The sequence below is a fragment of the Rhinolophus hipposideros genome, assembly GCF_964194185.1.
Source record: "Rhinolophus hipposideros genome assembly, chromosome: 24".
In the NCBI taxonomy this organism is placed as follows: domain Eukaryota; kingdom Metazoa; phylum Chordata; class Mammalia; order Chiroptera; family Rhinolophidae; genus Rhinolophus; species Rhinolophus hipposideros.
This window is the reverse complement of record NC_138070.1, coordinates 35,030,442-35,056,709: the sequence shown is the minus strand read 5'-3', so window position 1 is coordinate 35,056,709 and position 26,268 is coordinate 35,030,442. Positions and strand designations below refer to the sequence as shown.

Here is a 26,268-nt window from a genome sequence, read left to right as displayed (position 1 = left end):
TTAGATGGAAATTGGAACAGAAGTGCTGGTTCTAGGACAGCAGAGATGATGATTCAGGGTCTCTCCCTTGGCTGGCACTAAAGGATGTGCTTGTGGCACAGAGAAAAGAAGGTAATCTTGGGGTTGAGAGAAATCCTGCAGAGAGAATGCCGGGACTGAGTCTTCAACGATGTTATTAACTAAATCACAGCTAATATTTACTAAGTGCTTACCACACACTATACTGAGTGCTTAAATATGTTTTCTCATTTCATCAGCACAATAACCTCCTGGGAATCTTTTATTAATATTCCCATTTTACACTGGATGAAACTGAATCTTTGTAATAATAAGTAACTTGTCCAAGGTCACAATGGTAGTATGTGGCAGAACTGGGATTCAAATCCAGATCAAAGTTAGCCAGTGTACATGCTCTAGCCTATTCTGAGTATAGACTTTTCAGCCAGAGATAGTAGCAAAGTGTAAGTCAGGAGGCACAAAATATTAAAAGAAGGAACTGTTTATATAGTATAAACTAGGAGTGTTTACTGTGCCAGAAACTCTTCTATTTGCTTTGTGCAAAGCAAAGGCTTCAGCTCATTTTTACTGGAGTCCTGCACCTTCCGATGGCCACAGGGATGGAATGTGTAGCTGTGCAGAGGCAGGAGCATGGGTTCCACGGAAGGTGAGTCTGGGGTTAAATTCCCACCTTTCATCCCTTGATGAGGCATGAGGCAGCTTGGTGTGACATGTTGGTGGGAAGACCTGGCCTTGGAGCTGATGCCCTGGTTTGAATTCTTCCCTGAACATATTCCAATGTGAAGTATTTACTTGGATAGATGGATGGGTGGGTGAATGGATGGGTAGGTGGGTGGGTGGGTGGGTGGATCCTGGATGGAATGTCTTTTTATGTTTATACCCAAATAGTAAACCAGGTGACATTTATCCTTGGAATTTGCTCTTTGTATTTTCTAAAAGAGCATTCTCAGATATAAAAATATGTGAGCCACATGCATAATTTTAAATTCTAGTAGCCACACTTTAAAAAGTAGAAATATCATGTTAGCCCAAGCTGCGAAGATTACATAGATTTGATTCTCTACAGCAAAGGATAAAATATACATTGGAATCCCTGTTGTGTTAGGCAGTGAAGAGAGGTTCCTAGAATGGCGAGTCTCAGGACTTTACATGCTGTGCTTTTTTCCTCACAAAATCTCCTACTATGATTTATTGGCTTGTCCTCTGAAGTTATAACTGCTTTCTATATATATATATATATATGCACACACAATTTTATATATATGTATAAAATTGAAGAAGACTGTCTTCATACCACGTTGATGAGGACTTCAATTTCATTATATTATGGGAAAGCAGCATTGACCAATAGAAACCACAGCATATAGAGAAATATGAGACCTAGTTCTAAGTTAAATTTGGATATATATTTCCACTTATTTTGTCCTACACCTTAGCTTTCTCTATGAAATTGGAACAATTATGCCTACTCTTCTCACAGCATACGATTTTGTAAGGTCATTTGGGAGTTTCTATATGAGCCACATTGATAGAAGTAATACTGCAATATCATCAGCACATATATACAAATATTTGTACAGCACTTTAGGGACTAAAAATGGCTTTAACAAACATTATCTCATTCGAGTCTTGTTATAGCCACAGTCAGCTTATCAGAGTAGAAAATTATCTTGGAGATAAGTTGCACATCATGTGACCAAATTTTTGCCAAAATTATTATAATAGTTCCCTTGTGGCATATTTAAATAACTTCAAAGCTACTTTTATAGAATCTTGTATATTATACACCACATCCATAGAGAGTTGCCAATAGTACTTTTTTTCCTTTCTCTTACTCTGAGCCTCTCTTATCTTTTAGCCACAATTCCCACACTAATAACTGGCTTGTGACCCCTGCTCTGTATCTGCTTTCCACCAGTGGGATGAATGGAGAGAATGGAGCTTGTTACTGATCGAGGGGATAAAACTCCGTTAGGCAAGAGACCTTGCTCCCTCCTGGCAGGTGCCCAAGCTTAAGTTCATGTCCATGAACAGTTTTAATGACAGGTGCCAATCAAGTGACTGCTCTTCTGACAGTGGGAGTGGAGAGTTCCACTCCAGCAGCTGGGGTCCAGACAGATTCTGCTTCAGTTAACAAGCCCAGCCTAACCTTGCATCCCTAAATTAGGCTTGGCAAGGGCCCTGATGCTTCCCCAGGGAAACGGCTTCTGTTTTGTTTGTTGGAAGCGATTGGCCCCTCGGATGGTGTAAAAACTATCAGCGTCCTCAGCCCTAGGAGGGAAAGGTGAGAGTGCTAAGAAAAGGCGACTTGAAGACATAAGAAAGAGGTGCCTTAAATAATGCTATGACACACGTGAGATTATGATGAATATTAAATTTATTGACAATTTCAGTGATAAAATATTTTTTGTTTTCCTTCAACTCTGTGAAGCACACTATTCCATTAATAAGCTGCACAAAAAATGAGTCTCCTATTCTTAATATACTATTATATTAAGTCACATGAAATTATATTATAAGCAAGTAGCAGGAAGCAACTCCTCCAATGGCATTATTGTGTTTTTGTGATGAACAAGTATTTCAGGCTTGAATATGATAGGTATTTACAAAGTGTGCATTGATAATGGGCTTCCAAACAACGCAGAAAGAAAAATTGCTGAACCTGAAATAAGCTGCATTGTTGTAAAGCAAAGGAGGGTAGAGTGAATGGCATGGGGAGCTGTCCAACGTGCTCATATTTAACATGACTAAGAATTCTCATTCGTAGGATATTTCATGACAGCTAGGCACAGAAATAATGACTTTGTTCAGATTAGGAATACAAGTGAACACTGAGGATTTTGGGGCTCTTTTCATGAGAAGGAAATAACTTGTTTTGGTCTGTTAGGGCCCAAGATGGAGGGGAAATCAGTAGGAAGTCCCCATCTCCAGTCATAATTTTTGTTGTGTATTCATGAATTGTTAATGAATAAATTAAAGCATTGTGGAATATGTGTATAATTTGTGAAAATTTAAATTTCACAATATGGGTATAATTTATTCTGTCTGCTTTTGGCCAGCTTTTTAAAGTCATGCAAATTATGTACCTTAGAATGAAATTTTTTTTTTCTACTCTCTTTCTCCTCATATCTTTTATCCACCTCCTCTCTCTTTCTCTCCTTTTCTTTTTTATTCTTTCTCCCTACTTCTCTTTTGTATCTCCCATGTCTTCATTCTATGGTTTTCCCATATTCTCTCTCTCTCCTACCTTGTCTCTCACGGCATTAAAAAAAAAATAATTGAGTCATCTTGGAAATGGATTCTTCAACCGTAGCCAGACCCCAAAGTGGCCCCTGCAGCCTATCAGAGAATAATTCAGAGTGTCACAGGAAGTGGAATATTTTATAATTACAAAGTGCAATATCTTTTTCATATAAAGGTATGGAGTCTGGATAGGCAAAATATTTTTCTAACGTCTCTCAATGAATTAGTGACTGAGCTAGAACTAAACACAAATGTCCTAAATCTTAGTCTAGGACACTTTTTTTATGACACACTGTTAAGTGGGTTTCTCTATAATAAAAGGATTTATTAATTCATTCAACATATATTTTTGAACACATATTATGTACCAGGTACCTTGGTAGGCATCTAGATTGTTAAGGATCAGTGAAGCAGAAATAGACCCTGTCATTATGGGAGTTACGAGGCAGTGGCAAATGCAAACTGTTAAGAAGTGAATTAAATATAATGGCTAACTGTGGGAAGAGAGGTCAGAATACAGTGAGATAGAATGAGGGGAAGATACTTTGAATAAGGTGGTGAGGGTGACATCTTTGAGAAAGTGATGCTCTATCTCCATGCTAAATGGTAGGAAAAAGATATCCAGGGAGAGGGTGTTATGAAGAGCATTTCCATTCCTAGGAGAAGGAAGAACATGTAGAGGCAAGAGAACTGTGGATCATAAAGGAACTGTATGGCTACTGTGGCGGGAGGGTGATGAGCTAAGGAGAAAGTTTGTGTAATAAAGTAAGAGTGGAAGAGAGAGGCCAGACACTGTGGAGTGCCTACCATGCCAGGTGTCAGTCAGGGTTCTGCAGAGAGACAGAACCAACAGCATATATATGTATACAATAATTAGGTTCACAAACTCATCCTAGAAAAAGTGCTACATAACTCATTGCTGAATATCACTACAGTCACCTTCGCAGCACTCCCCTTGGAAAGCTTTGCACTGATGGCAGTGCCTAGTCCACCCTTCAAAGCAATTTTGAAACTCTTTTTCTGGAATGGCCATTAGAGCTGTCGTTGGATTACCCTCGATGTCATGAATGTTGTCAAAATGTCTTCCTTTCAATATTTCCTTTATCTTTGGGTAAACAAATAAGTCATTTGGGGTCAGATGAGGTGTGTAGAAAGGGTGTTCCAACACGGTTATTTGTATACTGGTTAAAACTCCCTCACAGACAGTGCGATGTGAGCTGGTGCATTGTCATGACGCAAGAGCCAAGAATTGTTGGCGAAAAATTCAGATCATCTAATTTTTTCATGCAGCCTTTTCAGCACTTCCAAATAGTAAACTTGGTGAACTGTTTGTCCAGTTGATACAGATTCATAATGAATAATCCCTCTGATATCAAAAAAAGGTTAGCAACATCGATGCAACAAGTTTGCAAACTTAATTTTCAGACCTCATATATGCATACATGTAACATATGTATATGCACACAAATAATGCAAATATAGATTACGTACATACATATAGAGAAAGAAGCAAGGGAATAGAGATTTGTTCAAGGAATTGATTCATGTATCTTGTAATTGTGGATTGGCAAGTCCAAAATGTGTAGGGCAGGACAGCAGGCTGGAAACTTAGGCAAAATTGTTGTTTCAGTCTTGAGGCAGAATTTCTTCATCTCTAGGAAACCTCAGTTTTTGCTCTTAAGGCCTTTCAACTAATTGGATTAGGCACACCCACATTATTAAGGGTAATCTCCTTACATAAAGTCAAACTGATTATAGATGTTAACCACATCTACAAAATATCTTTACAGCCATACGTACTTTAGTGTTTGATTACTATGGCCCAGCCAAGTTGACACACACAACTAAACTTCACACCGGGTTAAGAAGTTTGGACTTCATTTGAAGGGCAATAGGCTACTTATTTGTCTCAAGCATAAAAGTGATATGGCCTAATAATGCTTTTTTAAAAACCAGTCTAGCATTTGAGTGGCAGTTACAAGCAGAGGCAAGGAGAACAGCTGGAAGACTTCAATAAGATTTTGCATAATATCTAAGGTACAGATGATTGTAACTTAGAGATGTGAAGGAATTCAAGACATGTTTTGGAGTTTAAAATTGACAAGATGGGGATAGAATTCAAATAAGAGAAAGGAAAGGGAGGTGTCAAGAATATCTCAATGAACAAGTTGGATTACAGTGTCATTTACTGAGATACCAAAGGCTACATAAGAACAGATTGATGAGAGGAGGGCATTTGGGACATCTTCATTTTGGGGTTCCAGTGTGCTAGTGAAGCTATCAGATGGACAGTCAGCTGTTTAGAATATAGGTCTGGGTTGGAGATGTGGATCTGAGTCTTGTGGACACCTGGATGGTCTAGATGCCACAGGGGGCGGAGGGGGGACAGTGACCTCATCTAGGGAGAGATATAGTATGGGTTGTAGCTACTGTGGCTGTCCTGCCAGGAATATTTCGTAGGGCCAGGGTGTTTTTAGAGAACCTGGTATCCCCCAAACAGGATTTTGACTGTTTGCTATGCTGCCACTGGTGTCAGCTCACTGGCTAGGCTTGGTCTGACCTTCCAATTGACAGGAGGGTAATGAGACAAAATACACAGCAGGAGACTATTGGTTATCAATGCTAATGGCCTGCATTTGGCTCTAACATTATTGTATTTTTTTTTAAAAAAATTATATCCCAGGACATCTTGACACATCTTAATCACATTTGTGTACCATGGTACCTTCAGATCAGAGCAGTCTATAGTTGTTTTAAAAATGTCTACCTGAATAATTGCATGTTTAAGTCATTTCTGTTTCCTTGTTTTTCAAGTCATTATATTATTGCCTCTAATCGGCAATGACAGAAAATTTTTTATGCATACGATAAAAATTATTTTATGAATAAGATAAAATTATTTATGAATATAGTTTAATCTTGATATTTGTATTAGGCTTTCTATCTTCACTCTCACTGCTTGATTAATCTGTGTAGCGTCGTTGAGCCCAAAGAATCCCAAGTCTCCCTTCTTCTTTAAATTCAGGACATTTCTGAGGGCAGAAAATGTCCATGACTCCTCAGTGCTCTTTCCCTATGGAGCCCAAATCTTTGAGTTTGTTCAAAAGTGAAATGCAAGCTTTTGTTTCTACCTGATTCTGCACACGGCACACCATCCCATGCTTTACATACAGTCTCATGTATCATAACATTAAAACTATATAATTCTGTTGTGAATTTGTTGTTAGCAATAGTTGTTATTGACCAACATGAACACAACTTTTTTTAAAAATAAACCTATTTGTTTTACCATTTCTTATCTTTTAAATCTGCACAATCAACAGCAAACATCTAATATAAACTAGAATTATTTAATTCAACTCATTAAGTAAAACCAACGGACATAATGGATCAAATTTTATAGCTGAAGCAAGACACACACAACTAAACTTCACACCAGGTTAAGAAGTCTGGACTTCATTTGAAAGGTTAAATAAACTACTTGCTTATTGCTTGTATTCCAAGAAAAACTGAGGTGTTGGCCCCTGCCCTGTAACCCCCGCCTTGTCCTTCATTCTCCTTGCAATAACTACTCATGGTTTTATACGGTCTCTTCCTTCACACTCAAGAGGATCTGATGCATATAGTTGAAAAGTGATACAATATTAAAAACTTAAACCACTCTGTTTCTCTCACACAGTATCTAGGTTTATGTATGATTTGGTTTGTTGTTTTATCTTTCAGAAACTCTACTTCATTATCAGTAAAATAAGGTATTTGGCCTGGATTCATGGCTCTTATCCAGGAATATCCATCAGAATAACATGCTGCACTTTGTAAATGCACTACTGCCCTGGAACCACCATCAGAACTTTGCATTTTGTGAGAGTTGAGTAGGCTCTAGGCACATGCATATTTATACACTTCCACAGGTAATTCAGATTCTTACCTAGGTTGAAAATACTGGTCTAGATCTGTGGTTTTCAATTCTGGCTGCACATCAGAATGTCCTGAGGAGTTTTAGAAAATGTTAATTGGCAGGTCTCACTATAGACTAATTAAATTGAAATCGCTGAAGAGACCCATACATTAATACTTTTAAAAGTGCCCCAGGTAATTCCAATGTATAGTTAAGGTTGAGAACTAGTGGTCAAGCTCAGTGATATTATTGTCCTTATACCAGATAAGTAGTGAAAATAGTTGTAAACAAAAGTTCCACAAGACTTTTCTGAGCGATAAAAGAGAATTTTATTCTGATACGATTTGCAAATCATAGAATGTAGTCTTTGGCATAAATCAAAGACAAGCTCTAAGATGGGATGAATAAGGCAAGGGTTTTAAAGGAAAGAGTAGTGAGGAGTTGCTGATCAAAAAGATGAGTTGCTAGGGAAACAAGTCCATAAACTTACGTCATTCATTTTCTGATTGATGGGGGCAACTGGATTTTCAGGGGTCTGCTGACTCAGTGGTCAGCAAGTGGGGTTATGAAATAAGAACAATGGGTAGTTTCAATTGACTCATGGTCAGCAGGTAGAGTCACAGGATATGGCCAACAGTTGGAGTCATAAAACATGGTCAGAAAAGGTGGGGGTGGGGTCACAAGAAAGGGGCCAACACCTCAGTTTCTCTTGGAATCTTCAAAATAAACTAGTAAAACAAGTTTTTTTTTTTTTTTTTTTTTTTTAATGAAACAGACAATGCAAAGAATGCAGTTCCTCATGTAGAGAGAGTCAGAGTTTAAACTGCAAAATGGCCTAGTCATTTGAGCAGAGACCAAATTGCAGCGTCCAGATATTTGATCACAAACTATGATATTAGAATTCTCACAGGAAGAAGCACTCAGAAAATTTTGTAGCAATTTGACATTAGTGCTCCATTCAAATAATCAGGGTATTTTTTTATTTTATTATCTATTGTTTTTCAAACATTTATTTATATTTTGTTTTATTTTGATTTTACTTTCTCCTTATGCTTCTTTCTCTTCTTTTTGGTCTTTTCTTTCTTTCCTTTTTTTAATGACCATGGTATTTTAAAGTTCACAACAGATGGGAAACTAAGATAAACATATAAACAAGCAACAAAACTAGCAAATTTTGGTTCCCCAGATAGTTGGGAACGCTGATGTAAATAACCTTTGAGCTCCCTCAAAGAGAGTTGGGGAGCAGTGATTGGTAGTCTCTGAACTCTTGTAAATCTCTCTAACCCCGTGGCTGTGATCAGGGCTGATAAAAAGCTGCAGACAATAAGAAAATCAGGGAGGGGATACAGAGAAAACAGATGTTGCTGGCTCAGCCCATGCAGCTGGAGGGTCTCCCATATAGTGTATCGCCAACACCTGGTACAATAGTTCCTGATTTTGTTTTGGGAAGTAAACCTTTATCGAAGAAATTGCACCATCTTTCAGGCAAGAAAGAAGAAGTCACACCATCTTTCAACCAAGTAACAAGCATGTGAACAAATCTGGTCAAGCAGATGTCCTTACCCTCAAATTTGAATCCTGAGCTTGAAATAGAGTTTATGTATGGTGACTGCAAGCATAACTTGAAGACACTTATTTGTTCCTGAGACTTAGATCTCTAGGACCACTGCTCTGGGTCTAGGGATGTTTTTCTTATGTGAGTTCCCCTGTATCTTTCCAAAGTCTTTGTGTCACCTACATCTAAAGAAACTTAATTGATATTCTTTGCTTATAACCTATAACTTTTCGTAACATATTCAGCCTTATATTAAGTAAGAATAATTTAGTTTTATGTTTTCCTTATGAAAGCTTCAGGGTCTATGGAATATGCCCAGTTGTCGTGCGGGAAACCCTGCTCGCTGCGCCATTTGTCGTGCAGGGTCTCAGCTCCTACTCCCTGCCCAAGAGCGCAGGACACGGTAAGGCCAAAAAGGAACACCCACGGAGCCATAGATAGGGGAGTAAAACCAATATATTCTCGCTGGCGGCTGGGCTGGAGACACAGGAAGCAGGATCTACATAATCTGCCTAACAGCAGTCCGCACTTGCCAGCCACCATCTTCTTGCTAGCCCCCATTCCTTCTCTGCTAGCATAGCCACAGCTGTTATATTAGTGGTCAATGGCTTACGGGTTACAGCTGACGGCCAACTAGCCACAGCTGCTGGCATCTGATCACAGTTGATGGCCATTTACTACCCGAGCCAGCACCTTTCTATGTGAGGCCGAGAGCCTGGAAACTGTTTTTTGGGGTTTTGTCCCCACACCAGTACTTTCCCCTGCCTCTGAGGTGTCCTGACACTGCTTAGAGAAGAGTTTAGAGCAGGATGTTGAATGCATGACTATGTGGCATTTCCTGTCCAGACTTAATAGGCTTCTTAAAACACTTCAGTAGAGATCTTCCTCTGCTTTCTCCAAATATTTGATCACTTCTGGACTCCTACATCTTCTGCCTCCTTAGCAGTCCCCTGCCATTAGGAATACTAATGTCTCAGTCTACCTGTCTGATTTCTAAGATGACAAATAACCAATCTGAGTCATGGGTCCACGCTTGAGTGTTAACGGTGTTAATGGCCAATGGCAGCTTGATAACTCAGTCCTCTCTGAGGCTTCAGGCTGCAATCGAGTGGAGTGGTCCCACAGTGGAACTTCAGGCATCTGTGCTATTATTAGTCGACCTCTGGGAGGAACTTGACTCCTTTCACCTCTCCCTTTTCCTCCCATTCTGTCGCAATCCCCACACACTTTAATACTGCCCAAGATGAGTCAGAATCAAGGACAGGAAAATCTCAGCTCCAGACTCGTGGCTCCCAAATTTCATCTGCATTGCATTCGCCTGAGGGAGGGAGGCTCTTTAAAACACAGATCTCAGGTCCCAGTCCCCAGAGTCTCTGATCCTGTATGCCTAGGGTGGGACCTGAGAATGGCCTTCCTAACAATGTCCCGGGTGATGCTAATGCTGCTGGGCTTGAGAGCACATGTAAAGAACACCTGTTCTAATTTAATGATTGGGTGGCCTGTGTATAGGAGAAATATCAGCAGGTGTAGAGCTCATAAATAGGTGTGAACTCTGTTTTCTTTTTTACTCACCCACATGGCTTAAGTGGTTAAGTACTCTAGAGCCAACTATCTCTTCCTTTGGCTCTTCTCTTCCTCTAAATGACAACCAGACATATGGTTGATAGGTTGATTGGTCCTTTCTCCTGCAGTGGTGGATAATGTCTAGTTACAAGATCCAAGGATGGGTATAGGTGCAGGAGTAATATTTGTCCAGCCTTTGATTCTGTGCTCTAAGCTACCCTAAACCTATACAAAAATAATTCTACAAGGGGTCAAAACTATTTTGATAAAACTTGAACTTGGGCTTGGAACTGTTACAGGAGAAAAAGCATTCTTGTATTGTTGCAAGAAGGAATTCCAAGATGTACCAAATGAGCCATGCAGACAAAGCCAAGCAAGCAGTGGGTTTACTAAAGTAAATACAAAGAGTACACTCCCAAAATAATGGGCCTGGGAAGGACAAAGGGAGGTAAACTGCTCCAAAGAACAAAGAAGTTTAGGATTTTATTAGAATGAGGGCATGAAAAATTCAAGTTTTAGGGGTGGTGTTCCCAAGGTGAGTCCTTGCTGTTCTTGATGATCACTCCTTCCCGTCAGGAGGTGGGATTTCCTTGTTTTTACTTGGCCTTTGTTGAAACTGCCTTGGCAACACAGGGGATGGAGAATTTTTCCTACAATGCTAATAGTGTTATAATCCATTACAAGTAGCTGTAGCTGCACCTTTTCTTAAGAATTATTTCATCTCCTCTCTTTCCTCTGTCTCCCCTCACATCCTACTTCCTTTCCCCTCTCCCCATAGCCCTATTCTTTCTGCCTAAGTAACAGAACCAAAGCTCTAATTAATGATATGTTACTATGCTTTCCTTTCACCATTGCCTATGTATTGCCTTGGGGAGGAGAGTTGGGTAAAATAAGAACCGTGTATTTCTGCACCTCCTGGTCAAAATGCCATTAAGATAGCATTCCATCTCTCTAAGAATATGAGTACAAGAGTTGTTTTGTGTTTGAAACAGGGTCTTCCTAGTGATTCTTGAATCATATCCATGGTCTATGTAGGCACATTGTACAAGTGAAAGTAGCCCTGTGTTTATAAATAAAACTCAGTTTTATTTCACCTGGCATAGAAATTGAGTTGGAAGCCATAAGGTAACTTGATGAATGAGTTTTCCAGGGCTAATACATTGGAGTTCTTGTGGGAGCTAGCTCATATTTAAAAATTTTACCTGGGTCTCACATCTCTAAGCTTAACCCTGACCACCAATTGTAGGACAGCATCACCTAAAGTCAATGTGGGGACAACAATGACTCTTGGGGAGAGATCCTCAAAAGAACACACATCTCTGCAGAGGTTAGAGAGCCTATAAGATCCAGCTATCCTCATGGAAAGACACTCCTCCTTATAAGGACCATGGAGGAGATAGGTTTGACCTGCAGACTTACTGTTTTTGTTTGTTTGTTTGTTTTCAGCTGATGGTGGGAAACCTACTTTTCCTTCAGAGCTCCCCAGACCTGTGATTCTAAGGACGAGGGTCCTTGGCCAAGTACAGGAGCTGAGTTTCGTACCGCATACCTTCAAGTTTGAGCTTACAGGCAACCATCACTATCAACTGAGGCCAGCCAAGGACACCGGTGATGTTAAGATTCCTCCTTACTTACAGCTAGACATTGGGTCTCCAGGATTCTCACAAGGTTCCTTTTTGCTCTAGAGTACTCCCTCCCTCCCTCTCACCCCACTGTCACCTGCTTCTAGGCAGCAGCTCTTCTCTCCCCTCAGATCTCTCTCTCTCTCTCTCTCTCTCTCTCTCTCTCTCTCTCTCTTTCCTTTCTAGGTGTGGTCTGGCAATTGTAGTATTCTCCTCTCCTTTTTTTTTTTCTTCCCTCCCTAGACCCAAGCTTCCTTCCGTTTTATTTTTATATCAATGGAAATTTTCTCCTTTTTCAAAGAAAATATTAAATTATTTATTGATTACACATGATAATGGATGATACACAAGCTTCATTCCCATCTATAATTTTATCTGGTACCATAATTCAATTTAGATATATTGCATAGGATGTGCCAACAATCATTAATAACCAAACAAACTCCATTATTCTGCTTGGGTGACCTTTTAATGGTGAGCTCCTGATCACAACACAGTAACTGTCAATTCAACTACACCAAGGTTTTTGAAGACAATGTCTTCTGAGCCCAAGCAGGTTGTATATAAATTTCAGATGGAAGCTGTCACCACCCTGAAGGAACTTTACACTTTTGGGGTAATTTACCAAGAGGGCTTCAGAGTAAACTAACTTCACATGGCACATTTTCAAAAAGACATATTTATTCAATGTCATGATCAGACTATTACATTTAGCAATCAATAGTAGGAGTGCAAAAAATGTTAAAACACTTTGTTGGAATGCTTTACACTTTCCACAGAACAGAAACTAAAATAATCTGTTATACAATTAGTCATAAATACAGTCCTTGAGTTTTTTGTCCATACACATGAGTATTGTCTAAAACATGTCTTCTTTGTAGCAGCTAGGCACTGTCACCACTGTGCTTGGCTGAGTTCACAAATCTATTGTAACCTATAGCTTCCCTGTCACGTCTCTCGCTCTCCTCTCCTGGTAAGCTTTGTTTCCTGGCAGTAATTAAAACCTGCTGCTTCTGCCATAGCTACTGCTGCTGCTGGAACCACCTTGCTTTCATGGTTTGGCAAATATTGGCCTTCACTACCACAGGGCCAAAACTTCTGCCTCCAAAGTTTCCTCATTTCATGGGATCAAAATTTGAAGACTGATTGTTGTAATTGCCAAAGTTATTGTAGTTTCCAGCACCACCAAAATTGCTTCCATCATTACCAAATCCATTACAGCCATCCCCACTGCCACCATTTCCTCCACCACCACAACTGCCACTAAAGCCACCTAGACCACTGATGTGTCCTCCATGACCAAAGTTGTCATTCTGATTGAAACCACCTCTTTGACCACCACTGAAGTTTCCGGAACCACTTTGACCTCTTGAGTGAGGTCATGTTTTGCTTAGATAGGGCTTTCCTTAATTCACAATTATGGCACAGTATGGTATTTCTGAATGACAGTATGGTATTTCTGAATGACAATCGTCTACAGAGTCATGGTCATCAAAGGTTACAAAAGCAAATCTTCTCTTCTTGCCATTGCCTCAGTCAGTGATGATTTCCATCACTTCAATTTTCTCACAGTGTTCAAAATGATCTCTAAGGTGATGTTCTTCAAGGTCTAATACCACCAGCAAAAATCTATTTCACAGTTAAGTGGGCACCAGGTATTTGAGAATCTTCTCTTGAAACAGCACTTTTTGGTCCCACAACTCTTCCATCCACCTTGTGTGGCCTTGCATTCATGTCTGCACCCACCTCCTCCACAGTGGCATAGGTGACAAACCCAAAGCTTCTGGACACTTGGTGTTTGGATCTCTCATCACTACACAGTCTGTGAGCGTTCCCCATGCTCAAGATGGCTCCTCAGACTCTCATCGGTTGTTTCAAAGCTCAAGCCTTCAATGAAGAGCTTCTGCAGCTGTTCAGGCTCTTTGGGAGACTCTGACTGAGACACGACAACTGTGTGAGGGGAGATTTAGTGATGCTTCCTCAGCGGTGTCCACCAAAAGAAAGGCTCTCTCTCTTTTAATTTTTTTACCTAAGTTCTTTATGACCCTTTGGAAAACATATCTCGGGCCCTTTAAATCTGGAATTTGAACCATCAGGAACAAAAAGGAAGATGTCATTAGTCCAGCTATGGAAAGACTGAGCTTATCTATGACTTCCTGCTCCCTCTCCCCACCGTTTGTGATCCTGGCTCAGGGCCAGCTTCCTGTAAGCATCCTTTGTCTGGCTGGTTCAGACCATTCTCCCCAGTCTTGACCTCTTCTTTAGGTCTCACCAGGACCCTAGAGGAGGCAACAGAATTACCCCAATATTTCTCAGAACATGAGGTTTTTATATAACATGGCACCGTCTACTGGGCCCAAGTATGCAAGAAACTGCATCCTCTATGACTGAGATGGCCATAATAATGACCCAAGGGTTTCACTTATTCTAGGCATTTTCTGATATATCTTTTAAGGAGACTGGTATATGGCTTTTTCACATTTTTGGTACGTTATTATGCAAATGAATCAGCATACTGCTCTGTGAGTTCTGGCTGAAATAAGTTTTGTGATGTAAGATGGTGTATTTATTTACATACCAGAATAGATCAGCAAAAATAGACAATTGAACCAGCGCTACAGCCATTCAGAAGATGGGACAGCTAGAGATCTTAATAACACATGGTTGAGAAATGAGTTCTCAGCTACTGATGGAAGAGAAATTGTGATGCATTCCTCTCTGAGGACGGTAATGGCTTTCTCCTCTGAGAGATGTATCTAAGAATGGGCACGAATAATATGTCAGAAAGCACAGGTACACCATCCTTGACTCAGGTGCTCTGGCCTCACAGCTGTCCTATTTCCAGTTTCTTTTCATAGAATGCAAGATTAAGTGACCTGTCCAAGTTTACATGATTACCAAGTGGTGAAACTAGGATTTGAACCCAGGCAGTCTTACTCTTTAGACAAAGTATTATAATCTCACCCCTAATCAAGGTAACAACTTTTCTTCCTGTGGCAGAGTGTGCATATGTATGTGTGGTGTATGTGTAGGGGTTGGGAATGTGGGAGTATCCATTAAGGAAGGTGCACTGAAGAGCTAATGTCTCCTTTGTACAAATGCCATGTTAGGCTTTAAGGACCCAAATGATATCCGGGTCAAGAGTACTAACAGCAATTCTGTGCTCAATGTTTATCAGGGCATTGTGGGTACCACATTTCAAGAGGGTTGCTAATGAACAGGCAACATCTATCACTAGGGTGACCAGGGTATGGGGTCTGAACACAATGTGAGGGGAGGAGAGGTGAAGGAATCCAGGGAAAGCCTCCTTCCTAGTGATTTGAAGAGTGGGTGTTCCACAAATATTTGAAAATAGATTGGGTATGAGAGTTTCCAAGATTTTAACTAGTGGGGAAGACTGCCAACTAGAAACTCGGGTATAGAGGGTGTGTGTGACGATCATCTTAAGCTAAGATAGATGTGGAAAGGATAAGGAACCCCTGGGAAGCAAAGCAGAAGGGAAAAGCAGGGGCTTTTGAGTTTAGTAAGTGGAGTCTTGTTCATTTCCTGGATGCTGCCACAGGCAAGTGAGGCCTCAGCTTTCTCCTCTAGTAAATGAAAATGACACTATCACTGACCTCATGGGGGTGATTGTGGTGTAGAAATAAGCTCAGGTATGCAAAGTTCTTGTTGTTTGTGAGCAGATGTAGTCCTCATAGTGACTCTGTCCCTTTATCACTCTAGAAATCATGAGCCAAACCCCTGTATAGTGCCTTGCACAAAACAAGCATGGAGCAAATGCTGGAGGCTGAAATAAAAGAACGAACGAGCAGTTAATAAACTACAAGTCCAGGTAAAAAATGTCCACACCAGAGGATAAATACTAATTAGGAATCAGCCTTCTTTCCTCTTACTTGCCACCCCAACCCCTCAGAGTGCCTTTTGAATCAGGCAGTGAGCACACTGATACTAAGCCGACCCTTTCCATTGCTTTAAGAGCTGAGGGGAGCCTGTTCGGACAAGGTGAGGAACAAAGACATAGAATGGGAAAGAAGGCACACAGTTGTTTCCAGCCTTAGAGAAATAGGAACTGGGACAGAAATAGTTGCAAAATCTGTTTCCCTAAACAAGCAACACTTTATTTTCCAAAGATGCTCTGAAAACAAACACAAAATGACCAAAAGTTAATAAAGATCATGTGTATTTCTGGAGCCTTGAAACAACTTAAGTCAAGTAATCACACTGAACTACTAGAACAAATTAAAACTGGGCTATCCAAACAATATTGATGTTTCTACTGATGATAATAAGTTCAGGATAAGAGCTCATAAACATTTATGAATTTGTGCCTCAGAGGACATTAATGGGCAGTGAAGTAACAAGTCAATGGCATGCTACCTCCAAATATTTGCATAGGCAGGAACAATCTCTTAAATATTCATGTTACTCATACTTCTGGAGTCATTAAGATGCATAAATAAACCTTTGCTAGTGTTCATTAAGAAGAGTTAAGCAATTCATAGGTATCATTCTCAAAGAAAGGCTTAAAATATAAACTGATAAATTGGTCTGAAAATACATTTTGTCCTTCAGTTCTCCAACTACATTCTCTTCAGAAATAGCGACTTCTTTTCTTTCTGCAGAACAATCTGACACAGCATCAGTCATTTTTATCATTATTATTCTTGTTACTAATTCTTCTTCTTCTTACTCTTACTATTATTAATATACAATGAGTATAGTGTTAGGCATATGAAGAAAGTCCAGTGCTGCATCATGGAAGCCACTCAATTCTCAAGAGAAAAGGCAGATGCAGCAGGAAGTGTCCACACATGGGCAGAAACACACACACACACACACACACACACTCACATACACATGTGTGCACACATACACACAAACATACACTCCCACACATGCACACACATCCACTTGTGTACACAAACATATACAAACACACACACCAAGACATATACATACATATACACACAAACACACACGCTCACACATGCATGCATGCATACACATACCCACGCACACTATTAATAGTCAGTTGAATTCCTCTGAGCCTGGAGGTTTCTGTCTGGGAAGGTTTTTTTTTTCTTTTTGAACAAATTCAATTCCATACATATATGAAAAATATATATGTATACATGTATATGAGGTCTGACAATTATGTTTGCGAACTCTTCCTAGAAAAAGTGCTACATATCTCACTGCTGAATATCACTACTGTAACCTTCAAGGTAACCCCCTTGGGAAGCTATGCACTGATGCCAGTGCCTAGTCCTCTCTTCAAAGCAATTTGGAACTCTTTTTCTGGAATGGCCAACAGAGCTGTCATTGGATTATGCTTGATGTCCTGAATGCCATCAAAATGTCTTCCTTTCTATATTTTCTGTATTTTGGGTAAAGAAAGAAGTCATTGGGGACCAGATCAGGTGAGTAGGCGGGATGTTCCAATACAGTTATTTGTTTACTGGCTAAAAACTCCCTCACAGACAGTTCTGTGTGAGCTAATATATTGTCATGATGCAAGTACCATGAATTGCTGGTGAAAAGTGCAGGTCATTTTCGTCTAACTTTTTCATGCAGCATTTTCAGCTTTTCCAAATAATAAACTTGGTTAACTGTTTGTCCAGTTGGTACAAATTCATAATGAATAATCCTTCTGATATCAAAAAAAGTTAGCAACATCTTAATTTGGACTGACGGAACATTTTTGGTCATAGAGAATGGGCTGACTTCCATTGTGCACTTTGACGCTTTGTTTCAGAGTCATATTGGTGCACCTATATTTCATCACCAGTGATACCACAACCCAAAACATTGTCTTGCCTCTTCAAAAGATCTTGGCAAACTTCGACTCTCCGTTGGTTTTGTTCATCACTGAGCTATTTGGGACCATTTTTGCACACATCTTTCTCATGCCAAGATTTTCAGTTTTTTTTTTCTTAACTATTTCTCTATCAATGTTTACTTGCTCTGCTATGCCTCTCACAGTCAGCCAACAATTTTGATACACAATTTGACAAATTTTTGCAATATTTTCAGCAGTTCTGCTCATTACTGGTCGACCTCTCTTCATCAATGATGTGTTCTCTCACCTCAGAAAAAACATTTAATCCATTTGTACACTATTTTCTTCATGGCATTATCCCCATAAACTTGGTCTAACATGTCCCTGATTTCACTTCCACTCTTGCCAAGTTTAACAAGAAATTTAATATTTGTCCGTTGCTCTAATTCAAGCTCAGACTTTCTCATGACTGTGCACAAAAACATGTAACAACAATAATGAGCGCCACTCAGCAAGACAATGCCACGTGAATATAGCTGTGAGACACTGATATACCAAGTTAATAAAACATTACTGAGCTGTTTGTACAGTGCTGCCAATGTAAGCACAACCGTGGCAAGTCGTGAACTTCATTGCAGACCTCATGTATATTACAACATATACCGTGTTTGCCCAAAAATAAGACCTAGTTGGACAATCAGCTCTAATGCGTCTTTTGGAGCAAAAATTAATATAAGAACTGGTCTTATATTATACTATGTTAGATAAGACCCAGTCTTATATTTTAGTAAAATAAGACCAGGTCTTATATTAACTTTTGCTCCAAAAGATGCATTAGAGCTGATTGTCTGGCTAGGTCTTATTTTGGGTGAAACACAATACATATATTACATATACATATACATATGAGGTGTGATCACACAATACAGTGAATTTTTAAATAGAAATAAATTATTATAGTGAAAGACACGTAGCCATTAATCCCCCTCAAAATACTCCCCCTTGCTTCAATCACACTTATTTAACATTGTTCTTGCCACTTTTTTCTGAAGCAGTTCTGGAAGTCCTCTTTCATAAGTGTCTTTAGTTGTGCTGTTGTGGCTGTGTCCATGTCCTAAATCATTCTGACTTTGGGGAAGAGCCAGATGTTGCACGATGTCAGATCCGTTGCATAAGGTGGATGAGGACACAACATAATGTGTTTTTTTAACAGAAATTGCTATGCCAGAAATGATGTGTGACATGGAGCATTGTCACAATGGAGGATGATTTAAGGCACACTTTAAAACACACTTTCTCTCAACCTTAGCTCACACCTGACACACTGCACTGAACAAGTTGAAACTTGTCACACACTGTTACTAAGGTTGAAGGCACCACTTTCCATATTGAAGTTGCCTGCCTTTCTGTTGGATAGCACTCGGCAGCAGCTTTCATCACAGTTTTTGATCACAATGTAAAGGCTCCGTGTCACACATTGCTTCTGGTATGGCAATTTCTGTCAAGCAAAACATTAAGTTGTGTCCTCATCCAACTTATTCACCCGATCTGGCACATGTGACTTCTGGCTCTTCTCCAAAGTCAAACTGATTATAAAAAGCAAACATTTTGAATTGATCGAGGCAGCCATGATAGTGCAACTAAAGATACTCATAAAAGAGGACTTCCAGAACTGTTTTAGAAAGTGGCAAGAATGATGGGATAAGTGTGTTCCAAGCAAGGAGCAGTATTTTGAAAGGGATTAATGGCAATGTGTCTTTTATTGTAATATATTTTTTATTTAAACATTCACCATTTTTATCACCTCTCTTATGTAATATAATATATAACATATTACAATATATTACATATTATATATATAACATATATATTACATATATAATTCTATATATCATAGAATTTCTATGTTAGTCTTGATAACCTTTTCTTCTTTTATTTTTAAGGAGTTGTTTATTTCGTTTCTAATGTTGAATGTATCAGTATAAACTTTTCCATAATACATTGTTATTAATCTTATAATGGCTGAAGCATATAGTAATGTCTCTTTTTAAATTACTGATATTGGTAATCTGTGTTTATTTTTTCCTGAGCAATTTAGCCAAGGTTTATAAAAAAATTTAATTTTTTGAAGTAACCTATTTTTTTAATTTAATATTTGTTTATTTCTATCTCATTGATTTCTGCTCCTATGTCTCGTGTTTTGTTTACCTTGGGTTTAATTTGCTCTTGATCTTCTAGATATTTAAAGTGGAAGTTTAGATGTCTGTTTTAAACATCTCTTCTTTTTTCTAATATAATCACTTAGAGCTATAATTTTCCCTTAAATCACTGTTTTAGTTGCATCCCACACATTTTCAAATGTTGTGTTTTCATTATTATTCATTTCAAAATATTTGAAAATTATTAATTAAATTAATTAAATTAATTACGGTAATTAAAAATTGACTTACATAGGGATTTCCCCAGATACCTCTAGTACTCACCTAATCAAGTTATTTTAAGATAAGGAGATTATCCAGCTGGAACCAATGTAATCAAGTTCCTTCATGTATGGAAGAGAGGGGCAGAAGGTGAGAGTGAGAGAGAAACTTGAAGATTCTAAACTACGGGCTTTGAAGATATAGCAAAAGTCCACAAATCCAAATAAAAGGCAGCCTCTAGAAGCTAAGAAAAAGAAAACAGATTCTCCTCTAGAGTCTCCAAGAGGAAACCAGCCTTTCTGACACCTTAACTCTAGCTTGGTGAAACCTATTTCTGACACCAAGAACTGTAAGATAATACATTTGTGTTGCTTTAAGCTACTAAGCTTGTGGTAATCTGTTATAGCAGCACTAGGGGAACTAATGGACATGGTTTGAAAAGTGCCCCACGTGGAAAGCTAGAGTAAATGTGGAGCCCACCTCTGTGCTTCCCTTCTCTCGGGGAACATAGCTCTGTTCTGTTTGTTTTCCAATGCCTGAAAACATTTCCTTCATGTATTTTGCCTGGTTTTATAGCTGTTTGCAGTGTTAGTGTTATAGAAAAATTTCACTGGATGGAAGTAAACAGGCCCAAAACAACTTTATTCAACACTATTGCAAGAGGAATCGAGACTGTTACAATAGGAAGAAAGATTAAACTCATTTCCACTGAAACAAAAGGCAGGGAAATTTTAAAACACTGTAGTGAACTAAATGAAAAAGTACTGGAGGCTGTTCAGAGGGAGATAGTCCAATGTGATTAAGCATCTTTGTTTACTAATTGACATTTATTGAAGTAAGGCTCCATCTCACACAGAAACTGGTTGATGGAGATGCTATCCTTCTTGATGGTTACATTTTTCACCCAGTTTTATTGAGATATGATTAGAATATAAAAATTGTATATATTTAGGTTGTGCAATGTGATTTTTAAAGATTTACTATACATATAACATGGTGAATTGATCAAGTTACCTCATCACCTCCTTTGGATCCTTTTGTTTTAAAAATAGAACCGCATAAATTTGAGATGTACAACATGATGATTTGATGTGTTTATGTTATGAAATGATTACTACAATAAAGTTATTTAACACATCCATCATTTCACAATTACCTTTGTGATGAAAATGTATTCTCTGAACAAATTTCTAATATATAATACACTATTATGAGCTGTAGTAACCATGCTGTACATTAGAACCCAAAGGCTTTTTCATTTTGTAACTGAGAGTTTTCACCCTTTGTCCAATATTTCCCCATTATCCCTACTTTTCAGTCCCTGGTAAACACCATTCTATAGTTTGGTTCAATGAGTTTGACTTCTTTAGATTCCACAATTAAGTGAAGTCAGACACTATTGTCTTCCTGTATCTTGATTATTTTATTTAGTGTGATGCCCTCTGAATTTATCTATGTTGCTGCAAATGGCAAGATTTTCTTCTTTTTTATGGCTAGGAGACTATCCACACCTCAAACTGGCAGAGAAAGAATTTGCAATTATAGGATTTCTAAAGTAAATGCTCTAAGAAAAGCGAGATTAGGAGACTATAGCCAGGAAGAAACCTGTCTAAATTTAGTCAAGCTGAGGGGAAAATTAAGGCTATCTAGGTCTGTAGGGTATTTCTGATACCAATTACTATGTCATGGTCAGAACTGAAAATTTAATATTTTTTTTCACAAGAATGTTAAATAAAACGATGGGAAACCTATATTTGTAAATAAGACAGTAAGCTGAACTTATTTTATTATGGAAAGTATTTTCTGAAATGAACATAAAACATGAATATAGGTGCAATAAACATAAAGTTGAAACATAGGCTACTTTGGTAAGGCAGAGGCCATAGGAATGTGGGAGTGAGAATAATTGTAGCACTGTTAATTGAACATTTGTTTTTCCTCTTAACTGCAAATGCTGATCATCAAATTTGGTGTGACTTATCTGAAATGTACTGAGCTAGGCTGCTAGCCTGGAGGATGGAGGAGAGAGAGAAAGGGAGGGAAGAAGGGAAGGAGACAGGAAGGGAGGAAACAATAGAATAGAATAGAATAGAATAGAATAGAATAGAATAGAATAGAATAGAATAGAAAAATTTTTAAAAATTCTCATCTACCACTGCTGATGTACTTTCTCATTATATAGTATCAATTTTTTTCCTTCCCCCTCTTGTAAATTTCCTAACAAGTGGCTTTTGCCATCTCCCTTCTCATCAGTGTTATCCACCCAGGTCCTGGTTCCTCTTCCGTTCCACCCCACTAAAGTTTTCAGTATGTGCTCACAGTCATTCTCTTCATTCTCAGGGTTTCACTATCTAAATGATTCATCAACACCCTGACCTCTCAGTGCTTTTAACAACTCATCTCCAGAGATGGTCATAACCTCATAATGAGTTCAAATGGCCAGTTTTGACCACAATCTTACCAGTTTAATTAATAATTGTTCACATTCAACAATACATGCAGTCCATTGATTCTACAACTTTCTATCTATCTATATCTACATAGGCCCTCTAGTATTTTTTCATTCATTTTTTTATGGTAAATACATTTTAAATCTATCTTTACATTGCATTTCCTTACAAATAAGATCAACTGTTTTGGCAAATATCACTACATTACAGTTATTTTACTAAGCCTTCTCCTGAAAGAACTCAACTAGATCTTTATATATTGGTATGTACACTAAAGAACTAAACATTCTGGGCAGACGTCATCAAAATGGTGGCGTGAGGTGAGCCTCTGTAAAGCTCCCCTGGAATTTAGAACTAATCGAACAACAATAACTCCACAAAGGAATCCCTGAACAGCAGACAGACAAGACGAAGAGTCTCACTACTGACTTCACCTAAAGGTGGACAAAGTGTGTGAGCAGGGGAGGAATGGGAAGGGAGAAGTGCAGAAACGGAGCAGCGGGGGCGCACGACGCAGACCTAGCTCAGTGTTCTGAGCTCGCTGCATCCCCGAACTACTGCAGCTGCAGGAGAGGAAAGAACTTGGACTGCTAGGGCTCCACTTATGGCCCACAGGGCAGAGGGGGCAGCATATGACACGGCTGAACCCAACGCTCACAGCAGAGACCTCGGAGAAAAAACAGAGGGAAGAAAGCTGAAAACGGTGGTTTAAGTCCTCACTGCAGAGCAGAGAACAGAAGCCTTAAGCACTGAGACTAGCCGCCCCCTCCCTACCCTCCCAGAGCTTGCCCCTCCCTCACCTAACAGGCGCTAGAAGCAGAACAATAGCAGTGTCAGATCAAAAAAACAGAATATTTACTGTTCTGAGAACTGTGGACCACAGACACAGATTCACAGCCCAACTAGTTCCGGCAAAGGAGATGGAGCTGTGGAAGCAGGACGGGCTGTGGTGGTGGTTGCCGCCATTGCTCTGGGCCACCTCTCACACTCACCCCGCCCCTGGCCCCACCTATTTGGGTGGATCCCTGCAGGAGTAAACAGAACTGCTTTGAATCTGGTGCAGGAAGAGCTTTGGAACTTCAAAAGCTCTCTGCATACCCACACAGACACTGCGCACTGTGACCAGGTGAACTATTAACAGAGGAGAAGCCTGTCTCCCAGGGAATCCCCACATTGTGTGAGAGGCTGGAATAATGCAGAGAAAACATAGCACTACCGTGTAAGAAAGAAATAAAAGGCTGCAGTCGGAGAGAAAATAAAACATTCTACCAACAAGTACTGGAAAACAAAAGAAAGACCTCTTCCTATCAATCTGTTGCAGAACCCACTCCTATAGATGTCTGCAAAGAGAAATAATAAATCAGTAATTGCCAGGAATAACCAGGGCAACAAGACAACTCAGAAAGAAAAGAAAAGTCTCCAGAAAAAAAACTTAAAGATATGAAAAAATGTGACTTAAATGACAGAATACAAGGCTGTAGTTCTGAAAAAAACTCAAAGAGATGCAAGAAAACACAGAAAGGCAGTTTAATGAACTCAGAAACACAATCGAAGAACAACATGAGCATTTTATGAAAGAGATTGAAATTTAAAAATAGAACTAAATAGAATTTCTGGAGAATAAGAACTCAATAGAAGAAATTAAGAATGAAATAACCAACTTAGGTAGTAGAGTTGACCAGATGGAGGAAAGAATCAGTGACATCAAAGATAGAGACCTGGAAATTACAAGAGATGGAAGAAGAAAGAGACTTGAGACTTAAAAGAAATGAGAGCACTCTACAAGAACTTTCTGACTCCATCAGAAAGAGCAATATAAAAATAATGGGCATACCAGAAGGAGAAGAAAGAGAGAAGGGAACAGAGAATACATTCAAACAAATTATCGATGACAACTTACCAAACTTGTGGAAACAACTGGATCCTCGATCCAAGAAGCAAATAAAACACCTAATTACCTCAATCCCAACAGGCCTTATACAAGGCACATTGTATTGAAGCTGTATAAATCAATGACAAAGAAAGAATCCTCAAGGCAGCCAGGGAAAAGAAGATGGTAACCTACAAAGGAAAGCCTTTTAGATTATCATGAGATTTTTCAGCAGAATCTCTACAAGCCAGGAGGGAGTGGAACCAAATATTCAAACTATTGAAAGAGAGAAATTATGAGCCAAGAATAATATATCGAGCAAAGATATCCTTTAGCTATGAAGGAAGAATAAAGACCTTTCCAGTCATAGAGAAGCTGAGGGAATTTTCTACTACACAACCTGCACTATGAGAAATACTAAAGGAGGCTATTCAACCACCATCAACAGGGACAATTTGTGGCAACGAAAACATAAAAAGGGAGAGAGGGCCTGAACTGGAATATGGGAATGGAGAAAATAAGCGTCCTGAAGAAAATGGAATACTCTAAATATCAAACTTTCTTTTATATAAAGTTAAGGGTAACCACTCAAAAATAATACAGAACTGAAATACCTACTGTAATAAAAGAAACAGAGGGAAACATCATAGAACACCACCACACAGAAATAATAGACAACAACAAAGAGGCAAAGAAACAATGGAGACACAGCCTCACCAGAAAACTAAAGACACAATGACAGGAAATCCTCACATATCAATAATCACCCTAAATGTAAATGGACTGAACTCAACAATAAAAAGGCACAGAGTAGCAGATTGGATCAAAAAACTACATCCAACCATATGCTGAGACACATCTCAGCTACAAGGACAAGCACAGACTCAAAGTGAAAGGGTGGAAATTGACACTCCAAGCAAATGGTACCCAGAGAAAATCAGGTGTAGCCATAATGATATCAGATGAAACAGATTTCAGGGTGAAACGATAACAAGACAAAGATGGGCATTTCATAATGGTAAAGGGGACTATACAACAAGAAGACATAACATCGTCAACATTTATGCTCCCAATCAGTGAGCACCAAAATATACCAAGCAACTACTAACACAACTAAAAGGAGAAATTGACCAAAACAGAATTATACTAGGGGACTTAAATACATCATTACAGCTATGGATAGATCATCCAAACAAAATGAATAACGAAATAGCAGCCCTAAATGACACATTAGATGAAATAGAAATAATTGACATATATAGAGTGAATCATCCTAAAACATCAGACCATACATTCTTTTCGAGTGTACATGGAACATTCTCAAGGATAGACTATATATTGGGACATAAAATCAGCCTCAGCAAATTTACGAAGATTGAAATCATAACAAGCATATTCTCTGATTACAACGCTTTGAAATTGGATATCAACTGCAAAAAGAAAGGAGGAAAAAACACAAAGACATGGAGATTAAACAACATACTTTTAAAGAATGACTGGGTCAAAGAAGTAATTAGAGGAGAGATCAAAAGATACATAGAAACAAATGACAATGAAAATACATCCTACCAAAATTTTTGGGATGCCGCGAAAGCAGTTTTAAGAGGGAAATTTATATCATTACAGGCCTATCTCAAAAAACAAGAAAAATCCTAAATAAATAACCTCATGTTACACCTTAAAGAACTATAAAAGAAGAACAAGTGAAACCCAAGGTCAGCAGAAGAAAGGAAATAACAAAAATCAGAGCAGAACTAAATGAAATAGAGAACAAAAAGACAATAGAAAAAATTAATGTGACAAAAAGCTGGTTCTATGAAAAGATTAACAAAATTGAAAAACCCTTGGCT

The 26,268-nt window shown here is 38.8% G+C and overlaps 1 pseudogene across 1 annotated transcript in view; it reads left to right on the top strand.

Moving 5' to 3' along the window:
* Positions 1 to 605: 605 nt before the first annotated feature.
* Positions 606 to 26,268, top strand: part of LOC308492332 (endosome-associated-trafficking regulator 1-like) — a 44,302-nt pseudogene continuing 18,639 nt past the window's right edge. Inside the window, exon 1 of the transcript in view lies at positions 606 to 664. The product of the transcript in view is annotated as an endosome-associated-trafficking regulator 1-like (transcript). The remainder of the gene's footprint in view (positions 665 to 26,268) is intronic.